This window comes from Marmota flaviventris, chromosome 6, assembly GCF_047511675.1.
Source record: "Marmota flaviventris isolate mMarFla1 chromosome 6, mMarFla1.hap1, whole genome shotgun sequence".
In the NCBI taxonomy this organism is placed as follows: Eukaryota; Metazoa; Chordata; class Mammalia; order Rodentia; family Sciuridae; genus Marmota; species Marmota flaviventris.
This window is the reverse complement of record NC_092503.1, coordinates 79,296,041-79,308,770: the sequence shown is the minus strand read 5'-3', so window position 1 is coordinate 79,308,770 and position 12,730 is coordinate 79,296,041. Positions and strand designations below refer to the sequence as shown.

Here is a 12,730-nt window from a genome sequence, read left to right as displayed (position 1 = left end):
ATTAATTTCTGTATGTTGAACCAACCCTGCATCCCTGGGATGAATCCCACTTGATTGTGGTGCACTATCTTTTTAATATGTTTTTGTGTATGATTTGCCAGAATTTTATTTTTGCATCGATGTTCATTAGGGATATTGGTCTGAAGTTTTCTTTCCTGAAGTATCTTGGTCTGATTTTGTAATCAACGTGATATTAGCCTCATAGAATGAGTTTGGAAGGGTGCCCTCCTTTTCTATTTCATGTAATACTTCGAGGAGTATTGGTGTTAATTCTTCTTTGTAAGTCTTGTAGAATTTGGCTGAGAATTGTTTGGTCCTGGGCTTTTCTTGGTTGGTAGGCTTTTATTTATTTATTTATTTATCTATCTATCTATCTATCTATTTATTTATTAGTTGTAGTTGGACACAATATCTTTATTATTTATTTTTATGTGGTTCTAAGGATTGAACCCAGGGCCTTGCATGTGCTAGATGAGCACTCTACCACTGAGCCACAATCCCAGCCCTTGGTTCATAGGCTTTTGATAAAGGAATTCATAAAAGTAGCAGGAAATAAAATCAACACCCATAAATAAAATACATTCCTATACATCAGCAATGAATCCACTGAAAGGGAAATTAGGAAAACTACCTCATTCACAATAGTCTCAAATTACAACAACAACAACAAAACACCTATAAATCAATCTAACAAAAGTGGTGAAAAACCCCTACAATGAAAACTACAGAACACTAAAGAAAGAAATTGAAGAAGACTTTAGAAGATGGAAAGATCTTCCATGCTCCTGGATAGGCAGAATTAATATTTTCAAAATGGCTATACACCAAAAATGTTATACTGATTTAATGTAATTCCTATTAAAATAGAATGACATTCTTCATAGAAATAGAAGGAGCAATCATGAAGTTTATTTGGAAAAATAAGAGACAATCCTTCACAAGAAAAGTGAAACAGTAGGCATTACAATATCAGACCTTAAACTATGCTACAGAGCTATAGTAACAAAAACAGCATGGTATTGGCACAAAAAAGACACATAGACCAATTGTACAGAATAGAAGACACAGAAACAAACCTACAAATACAGTTATCTCATACTAGATAAAGGTGGTGAAACCATACATAGGAGAAAAGATAGCATATTCATGGTGCTGCCCAAACTGGAAATTCATATGCAGCAAAATGAAATTAAACCTCTATCTCTCACCCTGCTCAAAATCAACTCAAAGTGGATCAAAGACTTAGGCACTAGAACAGAGACCCTGTGCCTAATAGAAGAAAAAGTATGACTAAACCTTCATCATGTCAACTTAGGATCTGACTTCCTAATTAGGACCTCTAAAGCACAAGAAGTAAAATCAAGAATCAATAAATGGATGGATTCAAACTAAAAATATTCTCCGCAAAGGAAACAACCAATAATGTGAAGAGAGAGCCTACAGATAAAAGCATGCACCTCAGATAAAAGCATTAATCTCTAGGATATATGAAGAACTCAAAAAATTTAATACCAAAACACAAATAACCCAATCAATAATTGTGCTAAGGAACTGAACAGACACTTCACAGAATAAGAAATACAATTGATCAACAAACATATAAAAAAATGTTCATCATCTCTAGCAATTAGAGAAATGCAAATCAAAACTACTCTAAGATTTCATCTCACTCCAGTCAGAATGGCAATCATCAAGCATACAGGCAACAGTAAATGTTGGTGAGTATGTGGGGAAAAAGGTACACTCATACTTTTTTTTTTTTTTTCTGGAGTGAGATGAAATCTCAGTGTAGTTTTTTTTTATAATTTTTTATTGTTGGCTGTTCAAAACATTACATAGTTCTTGATATATCATATTTCACACTTGATTCAAGTGGGTTATGAGCTCCCATTTTTACCCCATATACAGATTGCAGAATCACATCAGTTACACATCCATTGATTTACATATTGCCATACTAGTGTCTGTTGTGTTCTGCTGCCTTTCCTATCCTCTACTATCCCCCCTCCCCTCCCCTCCCCTCCCCTCCCCTCTTCTCTCTCTGCCCCCTCTACTGACATTCATTTGTCCCCCTTGTATTATTTTTCCCTTTCCCCTCACTTCCTCTTGTATGTACTTTTGTATAACTCTGAGGGTCTCCTTCCATTTCCATGCAATTTCCCTTCTCTCTCCCTTTCCCTCCCACCTCTCATCCCTGTTTAATGTTAATCTTCTTCTCATGCTCTTCGACCCTACTCTGTTCTTAGTTACTCTCCTTATATCAAAGAAGACATTTGGCATTTGTTTTTTAGGGATTGGCTAGCTTCACTTAGCATAATCTGCTCTAATGCCATCCATTTCCCTGCAAATTCTATGATTTTGTCATTTTTTAATGCAGAGTAATACTCCATTGTGTATAAATGCCACATTTTTTTTTATCCATTCATCTATTGAAGGGCATCTAGGTTGGTTCCACAGTCTTGCTATTGTGAATTGTGCTGCTATGAACATCGATGTAGCAGTGTCCCTGTAGCATGCTCTTTTTAGGTATTCAGGGAATAGACCGAGAAGGGGAATAGCTAGGTCAAATGGTGGCTCCATTCCCAGCTTTCCAAGAAATCTCCATACTGCTTTCCAAATTGGCTGCACCAATTTGCAGTCCCACCAGCAATGTACAAGTGTACCCTTTTCCCCACATCCTCGCCAGCACTTGTTGTTGTTTGACTTCATAATGGCTGCCAATCTAACTGGAGTGAGATGGTATCTTAGGGTGGTTTTGATTTGCATTTCTCTGACTGCTAGAGATGGTGAGCATTTTTTCATGTACTTGTTGATTGATTGTATGTCCTCCTCTGAGAAATGTCTGTTCAGGTCCTTGGCCCATTTGTTGATTGGGTTGTTTGTTCTCTTATTGTCTAATTTTTTGAGTTCTTTGTATACTCTGGATATTAGGGCTCTATCTGAAGTGTGAGGAGTAAAGATTTGTTCCCAGGATGTAGGCTCTCTATTTACCTCTCTTATTGTTTCTTTTGCTGAGAAAAAACTTTTTAGTTTGAGTAAGTCCCATTTGTTGATTCTAGTTATTAACTTTTGTGCTATGGGTGTCCTATTGAGGAATTTGGAGCCCGACCCCACAGTATGTAGATCGTAGCCAACTTTTTCTTCTATCAGACGACGTGTCTCTGATTTGATATCAAGCTCCTTGATCCATTTTGAATTCACTTTTGTGCATGGCGAGAGAAAGGGATTCAGTTTCATTTTGTTGCATATGGATTTCCAGTTTTCCCAGCACCATTTGTTGAAGATGCTATCCTTCCTCCATTGCATGCTTTTAGCCCCTTTATCAAATATAAGATAGTTGTAGTTTTGTGGATTGGTTTCTGTGTCCTCTATTCTGTACCATTGGTCTACCCGCCTGTTTTGGTACCAGTACCATGCTGTTTTTGTTACTATTGCTCTGTAGTATAGTTTGAAGTCTGGTATCGCTATACCGCCTGATTCACACTTCCTGCTTAGCATTGTTTTTGCTATTCTGGGTCTTTTATTTTTCCATATGAATTTCATGATTGCTTTCTCTATTTCTACAAGAAATGCCGTTGGGATTTTGATTGGCATTGCATTAAACCTATAGAGAACTTTTGGTAATATTGCCATTTTGATGATGTTAGTTCTGCCTATCCATGAACAGGGTATATTTTTCCATCTTCTAAGATCATCTTCTATTTCTCTCTTGAGGGTTCTGTAGTTTTCATTGTATAAGTCTTTCACCTCTTTTGTTAGGTTGATTCCCAAGTATTTTATTTTTTTTTGAGGATATTGTGAATGGAGTGGTTGTCCTCATTTCCATTTCAGATAATTTGTCGATGATATACAGGAATGCCTTTGATTTATGCGTGTTGATTTTATATCCTGCCACTTTGCTGAATTCATTTATTAGCTCTAATAGTTTCTTTGTAGACCCTTTTGGGTCTGCTAGGTATAGAATCTTGTCACCTGCAAATAGTGATAATTTAAGTTCTTCTTTTCCTATTTTGATGCCTTTAATTTCTTTCGTCTGTCTAATTGCTCTGGCCAGTGTTTCGAGAACTATGTTGAACAGAAGTGGTGAGAGAGGGCATCCCTGTCTTGTTCCAGATTTTAGAGGGAATTACTTCAATTTTTCTCCATTCAGAATGATGCTAGCCTGAGGCTTAGCATAGATTGCTTTTACAATATTGAGGTATGTTCCTGTTATCCCTAGTTTTTCTAGAGTTTTGAACATAAAAGGATGCTGTACTTTGTCGAATGCTTTTTCCGCATCTATCGAGATGATCATATGGTTCTTATTTTTAAGTCTATTGATGTGGTGAATAACATTTATTGATTTCCGTATATTGAACCAGCCTTGCATCCCAGGGATGAATCCTACTTGATCATGGTGCACAATTTTTTTGATATGTTTTTGTATCCGATTCGCCAGAATTTTATTGAGGATTTTTGCATCTAGGTTCATTAGAGATATTGGTCTGAAGTTTTCTTTCTTTGAAGTGTCTTTGTCTGGTTTAGGTATCAGGGTGATGTTGGCCTCGTAGAATGAATTTGGAAGTTCTCCCTCTTTTTCTATTTCCCGAAGTAGCTTGAAAAGTATTGGTATTAGTTCTTCTTTAAAGGTTTTGTAAAACTCTGCTCTATACCCATCCGGTCCTGGGCTTTTCTTAGTTGGTAGTCTTTTGATGGTTTCTTCTATTTCCTCAATTGATATTGGTCTGTTTAGGTTGTCTATATCCTCCTGACTCAATCTGGGCAGATCATATGACTTAAGAAATTTATCGATGCCTTCACTATCTTCTAATTTATTGGAGTATAAGGATTCAAAATAATTTTTGATTATCTTCTGTATATCTGAAGTGTCTGTTGTGATATTGCCTTTTTCATCCCGTATGCTAGTAATTTGAGTTCTCTCTCTTCTTCTCTTCACTAGCATGGCTAAGGGTCTGTCGATTTTGTTTATTTTTTCAAAGAACCAACTTTTAGTTTTGTCAATTTTTTCAATTGTTTCTTTTGTTTCAATTTCATTAATTTCCGCTCTGATTTTAATTATTTCTTGCCTTCTACTTCTTTTGCTGTTGTTTTGCTCTTCTTTTTCTAGGATTTTGAGATGAAGTATGAGATCATTTATTTGTTGGTTTTTTCTTTTTTTAAGGAATGAACTCCAAGCAATGAATTTTCCTCTTAGAACTGCTTTCAATGTGTCCCATAGATTCTGATATGTTGTGTCTGTGTTTTCATTTATCTCTAAGAATTTTTTAATTTCCTCCTTGATGTCTTCTATAACCCATTGATCATTCAGTAACCTATTGTTCATTCTCCAAATGATGTATGCTTTTTCCTTCCTTCTTTTATCGTTGATTTTCAGTTCCATTCCATTATGATCAGATAGGATGCATGGTATTATCTCTACTCCTTTATATTGTCTAAGAGTTGCCCTGTGACATAATATATGATCTATTTTTGAGAAGGATCCATGTGCTGCTGAGAAAAAAGTGTAACTGCTTGATGTTGGGTGGTATATTCTATATATGTCAGTTAAGTCTAGGTTATTAATTGTGTTATTGAGTTCTATAGTTTCCTTATTCAACTTTTGTTTGGAAGATCTGTCCAGTGGCGAGAGAGGTGTGTTGAAGTCTCCCATGATTATTGTATGGTGGTCTATTAGACTCTTGAACTTGAGAAGAGTTTGTTTGATGAACATAGCTGCACCATTGTTTGGGGAATATATATTTATGATTGTTATGTCTTGTTGGTGTATGGTTCCCTTAGGCAGTATGTAGTGTCCCTCTTTATCCCTTTTGATTAACTTTGGCTTGAAATCTATTTTATTTGATATGAGTATGGACACTCCTGCTTGTTTCCGAAGTCCATATGAGTGATATGATTTTTCCCAACCTTTCACCTTCAGCCTATGGATGTCTTTTCCTATCAAATGCGTCTCCTGTAGGCAGCATATTGTTGGGTCTTGTTTTGTGATCCATTCTACTAGCATGTGTCTCTTGATTGGTGAGTTTAAGCCATTAACATTTAGGGTTATTATTGAGATATGGGTTGTTCTTCCAGCCATATTTGTTTATTTATGTTACTAAACATGGTTTGTTTTCCTCTTTGATTATTTTCCCCCCTTTACTCTCCTACCTCCCACTGTTGGTTTTCATTGTTATTTTCCATTTCCTCTTCCTGTAATGTTTTGCCAAGGATGTTTAGAAGAGATGGTTTTCTAGCTGCAAATTCTTTTAACTTTTGTTTATCGTGGAAGGTTTTAATTTCATCTTCCATCCTGAAGCTTAATTTCGCTGGAAACACAATTCTTGGTTGGAACCCATTTTCTTTCAGTGTTTGAAATATGTTATTCCAGGATCGTCTAGCTTTCAGAGTCTGTGTTGAAAGATCAGCTGTTATCCTGATTGGCTTACCCCTAAATATGATCTGCTTCCTTTCTCTTGTAGCTTTTAAAATTCTCTCCTTATTCTGTATGTTGGGCATCTTCATTATAATGTGTCTAGGTGTGGGTCTCTTATGATTTTGCACATTTGGCGTCCTGTAGGCTTCTAGGATTTGGGATTCTGTCTCATTCTTCAAGTCTGGGAAGTTTTCTCGTATTATTTCATTGAATAGATTGCTCATTCCTTTGGTTTGAAACTCTGTCCCTTCCTGTATCCCAATGACTCTTAAATTTGGTCTCTTGATGTTATCCCATATTTCTTGGATGTTCTGCTCATGGTTTCTTAACAGTCTTGCTGAGCTGTCTATGTTCTTTTCAAGTTGAAATACTTTACCTTCATTGTCTAAAAATATGGACCGCTTCACGAATTTGCATGTCATCCTTGCACAGGAGCCATGCTAATCTTCTCTGTATCGTTCCAATTTTAGTATATGTGCTGCCGAAGCAAGCACTACACTCATACTTTATTGGTTGGACTGCAAATTGTTGCAACTACTATAGAAAGAAGTATGGACATTCCTCAGAAAACTCAGAATTAAACCACCATTTGACCCAGCTATCCCACTTCTTAGTTTATACTATAAGGACTTAAAAATCAGGACCCACAGTGATGCAGAAATGTCAATGTTCATATCAGCTCAATTCACAATAGTTATATGGAATCATCCTAGGTGTGCTTCAATAGATGATGGATAAAGAAAATGTGATATATATATATTTTCAATGGAATATTACTCAGCTATAAAGAAGAATGAAATCATCACATTTGCAGGTAAATGGATGGAGTTGGAGAATATCACGCTAAGTGAAATAAGCCAATCCAAAAAAAAAAAGGGCTGCATGTTTTCTCTAATATGTGGATGCTAATTCACAATAATAGGTGGGGACTAGGGAAGAATAGAGTTACCTTAGATTCAGTAGAGGGGAGTGGATGAATTACAGGGGAAAGGATATGGGGATAGGATTGATAGTATAATGAAACAGACATTATTACAATATATATATATATATATATATATATATATATATATATATATATATATAATCTAATGATTAATGTGATTATACAACATGTATAATCAGAAAAATTATACCCCATCTATGTATGATATATCAAAGTGCATAAATTCATTCTACTGTAATGTATAACTAATTAAAATAAATTTAAAAAATAGTCATATAAATAGATTAAGAAATTTTTATGTTCTATTAAAAAAAGTTCATCTAAACTATCATTAGTGTTGGTTATACTGAATGTTAAAAAATGTAGAGATAAATTGTACTACTTAGGGTATCACCTCTTATTTTTAAGTATTTCTGTTAAACAGAATGAGCCAAAACAATGTGTTTGTGAGTGTTTATGACAAATATTTACATTTTTAGCAAAGACGTCTAGCTTTCCTTAAGTTCTTATTAGGGAAACCATATTCACTGCACTGGAAAATTTTGTTTTCCTATTTCATGTTCTAGACATGACAGCTTATCAAGGTCATCCTATAATTATAGAACTTGCTGAAAGTACTGCATTATGCTGAGATCTATTATCTGTGCTCAGATACTAAGTTTCAGAAATGCAGCCACTTTTACAATCCTGTATCCACTCAAACTCTGTAGCAGCTTGAGACTTGGATCTTTTGATCATTGATCATGAGTGCACCTGGACAACACTTAGCTTTTGCTTTCCCTAACTGCACCCAACTGATACATCTATATATGACTCTACCTCAATCACTGCAAGGACCATTGTCTGGCCTATCAAAGAACAGTGATTCTAACCATTTCACATTAGGAGATTTGGTCACATCCCATATTTTGGTGTTTAGGCTAAGTAGACCATATGCAGTGGACATGTCAGACCAATGGGTTCACAGTACTAAGAAATCTGAGTAACTGGGTCACTGCAAAATAATGAAAGTGATTGTTTTACTGAAATAGTTCAGGTGAATTGTTTGACTTCATCAAAATAGAATCAGTTGAAAAGTAACTGTAGTTCCAGGTATACAATATAGGTAGTTGGTAGAAAGATATTGAAGTGTAATTTAGGAAGTCAGCCATTTTGAATTTTTCTTTTTAAAATTTAATCTTTTAATTGGTTATGTAATTATCTTAATTTGCTTTTAGATTGAATTTTACTGTGAAATATTTTATTTTGATCTTAATATGCACAGAAAGTATATTTTGGTGTGAAACATCAAGGTATGTTTCTCTTCCCTACTTGAAAATGACTTGGTTGACCCTTGATATAAAGTGCTTGTATAGTATGAGGTAAAAGTGAACATCAATTTTAATCTTGTAATACTTGACCATGTTTATGGAAAATGAGTTGAAATGTAGAACTACAATCATTGTATTTTATAGGAATAAATGCTTTCTTTAAAATTATTTTTTTTTATAATTGTGGATGGGCAGTATGGCTTTATTTTGTTTCATTTTTGTGTGGTGCTAAGGATTGAACCCAGTGCCTTATACATGCTAGGCAAGTGCTCTACCACTGAGCTACAGCCCCAGCTTTCATAAACTCCTTTTTATTTAGAGAATTTAGTAATCTTTAGGTTACTAATATTCAAAATAATGTAAACTGGTATATTTTTATTTGGTTGAGTCTGTTGCCAAAGAGATATTGACTCTATTTATCCACAATACTATATTTTGTAGTGCCTTTGCCTATGACTTCTTTTCTTCTCTCTCTCTCTCTCTCTCTCTCTCTCTCTCTCTCTCTCTCTCTCTCTCGTGTGGTATTGGTGATTGAACCCAGGGGCACTCCACCACTGAGTTATGTCCCTAGACATTTTAATTTTTTATTTTGTGACTGGTTCTCATTAAGTTGCCCAAGCTAGACTCAAATTTATGATCATCCTGCCTCAGCCTTCTGAGTGACTGAGATTTAAGGCATGTGCCAATGTGCCCTGCTGCCTATGGCTTCTTGGAACATAATGGTGGAACATTAGAAACAGAGAAATAAGCCATTCTGGATGAATGGCTTGGTTTAGGGCTGACACACAATGAAGAAAGTGAAAAAGCAAAGGCATAGTAAGTATTTAAGATGCAGCTTCAGATGATCTGTTATGGTATCCATAGTTAAAAGACCCCATCTGGTTGATGGGTACTTTAGTAGTAATGAAATACTTCTAATTATGCTGGTGGTACTTTCTGGATACTAGGGGGACTCAAGAAGTTTAAAATAAAACAGGCCATAGCTAAAAAGACTGGGACAAGACACATTTCTTAAAGGAGAGAAAACAGGCTAGAGTCAGGTGGGTATTCAGTATCCTGGCCAAACTGGCTGAAATTTGGGTGATAATAACAGATATACAAACTAGACAGTGTCACAAAACCCAAATATAGGAAATTTACACAAATGATGGGAAACACAAACAAATGCTGGGTTTCAGACATCCAGGTATGGGGGATTTACATCACTCTAGACCCAGCTTTTTACCCAGGGGAGTTCTCTCAAAGTGATTCACATTGACAGATGATAGAGAGCTCTTAAGCCTATGGTTAAGGGTCTTCAATTACCAGTAATAAACAAGCAGAAGTGGAATCAAAGGAGCTCTCTAGAAGGAGTGTTTCCAACTTAGTCAACTGACTGGGTTTTTTTTTTTTTAGTTTTCTTTTTTATTAGTCTGATTCATTGATTGAAGTAATCATTTCCTTTAAGGATGATTTGGACAAAATCTAAAATATGAATTTTCTTCATCCATATCATCTGGAATTCTTACAAATTTATTTCTAAATCTTTTTTGTTTGTTTTTAACTATGTAGTAAATTTTTGATATTAAATGGATTTTTAAATATTGGGGTCATGCAAGAGGTAAGTTTTTTAGTTTATTAAAAATTATAAAGTGTTTAGTTTTTGTGAAGTAAAAATTTTGGAACAATTTGTTGTTTGTTTTAGATATACATGACAGTAGGGTATACTTGGACATATTATGCATCCATGGAGTGTAGCTCATTCCAATTTTTATCCCACTCTTGTGGTTGAGTATGATGTGGAGTTACACTGGTCATGTGTTCATATGTGAGCATAGAAAATTATGTCCGATTCTTTCTACTGTCTTTACTACTCCCATTCTCTTTCCTTTCCCTTAATTCTCCTTTGTCTAATCCAGTGAACTTCTATACTTTCCCTCCCTTGTTATATATTACTACCTCCATATCAGAGAGAACATTCAACCTTTGGTTTGTGGGGGCTGTCTTATTTCACATATCATGATATTCTCCAGCTCCATCCATTTATCAGCAAATGGCATAATTTCATTCTTCTTTATATCTAAGTAGTATTCCATTGTATGTATGAACCACATGGAATATTCTTTATCCATTAACCTGATGAAGGGGACCTAGGTTGGTTCCATAGCTTAGTTATTGTGAATTGAGCTGCTATGAATATTGAGGTGGCTGTGTCACTATAGTATGCTGATTTTAAGCCCAATGGGTATATGCCAAGGAGTGAGATAATTGAGGCAAATTGTGGTTCCATTCCAAGTTTTCTAAGGAATCTCCATTCTACCTTTCAGAGTGGTTACACCAATTTGCAGTCCCATCAAGAATGTATGAGTGAACTATTTTCCTCCACATCCTTACCAACATTTGTTGTTACTTGTATTCTTGATAATTGTTATTCTAATAGGAGTGAGATGGAATCTCAGTGTAGTTTTAATTTGCATTTCTCTAATTGCTAGAGATGTTTAACATTTTTTTCATATATTTTTGACCATTTGTATGTCTTCTGTAAAGTGCCTGTTCAGTTCCTTTGTCCATTTATTGATTTTTTTTTTTTTTTTTTTTTTTTTTTTTTGTGTGTGTGTGTGTGTTAAGTCTTTTGAGTTCTTTTTATATCCTGGAGATTAAAACTCTGAGGTAGAGGTGGCAAAGATTTCCCCCCATTCTGTAGTCTCTCTGTTCATGTTCTTGTTTCCTTTGCTGTGAAAAAGCTTTTTAGTTTACCATCCCATTTATTGACTCTTGATTTTAATTCTTGTGCTTTAGGTGTCTTATTGAGGAAGTCTGTTCCTGAGCCAAAATAATGGAGAGTTGGGACTACTCTTTCTTCTAGTAGGCACAGGGTCTCTGGTCTAAAGCCAAAGTCGTTGATCCATGTGGAATTTTGTGCAGGGTGAGATGTAAGGTTCTATTTCATTTAGTTACATATGGATTTCCAGTTTTCCCAGCACCATTTGTTGAAGAGGTTATCTTTCATCCAATGTATGTTTATGGCACCTTTATCTAGTATGAGGTAAATGTATTTTTGTGGGTATGTCCCTGTGTTTTCTATTCTGTTCCATTGGTCTTTAATTCTGTTTTTGTGCCAGTACTATGCCATTTTTGTTACTATAGCTCTGTAGTATGATTTAACATCTGGTACTGTGATGCCTCCTGCATTACTTTTCTTGCTAATGAATGCCTTGGCTGTTCTGGGCCTCTTATTATTCCAAATAAATTTACTGACTTTTTAAAATATCTATGAAGAATATCATTGGAATTTCAATGGGAATTGCATTAAATCTCTATAGCACTTTTGGAAGTATGGCCATTTTGATAATATTAATTCTGCCTATGCAAAAACATGGGAGGGCTTTTCATATTCTAAGGGTTTTTTCAATTTCTTTCTTTAGTGTTCTGTAGTTTACATTGTAGAGGTCTTTCACGTCTTTTGTTAGATTGATTCCCAAATATTTCATTTTTTTGAGATTATTGTAAATGGAATAGTTTTCCTGATTTCTCTTTTAGCTGATGCATCATTGGTGTATAGGAACTTGATTGATTTATGGATGTTCATTTTATATCCTGCTACTTTGCTGAATTCTTTTATGAGTTCAAGAAGTTTTTTGGTCTTCTAAATATAGAATCATGTTGTTGGCAAATAGGTGTGCTTTGAGCTCTCTCCCCCCTCATTTGTATCTCTTTAATTTCTTTTGTCTAATTGCTCTTGCTTGAGTTTCAAGGACAATGTTGAATAGAAGTGGTGAAAGAGGTCATCCCTGTCTTGTTCCAGATTTTAGAGGGAATGCTTTCAACTTTTCTCCATTTAGAATGATGTTGACCTTGGATTTAGCATATACAGCTAAATATAATAATATTGGTGTAAGCTCTTCTCTGAAAGTCTGGTAGAACTTGGCTGGACTTTTGATCTTGTCCTGGACTTTTCTTTGTTGGAAGGCTTTTGATATCACCTTCAATTTTATTGCTTGAAATTGATCTGTTTGAACATTCTGGGCCTTCCTGGCTCAATTTGGATAGGTTATATGTCTCTAGGAATATGTTGATGTCATC

The 12,730-nt window shown here is 35.1% G+C and overlaps 1 non-coding gene across 1 annotated transcript; it reads right to left on the bottom strand.

Annotated features, from left to right (window-relative positions):
* Positions 1-6,799: 6,799 nt before the first annotated feature.
* Positions 6,800-6,906, bottom strand: LOC114087012 (U6 spliceosomal RNA). The gene has a single exon (XR_003581742.2). It is a non-coding gene; the product is annotated as a U6 spliceosomal RNA (small nuclear RNA).
* Positions 6,907-12,730: the final 5,824 nt, after the last annotated feature.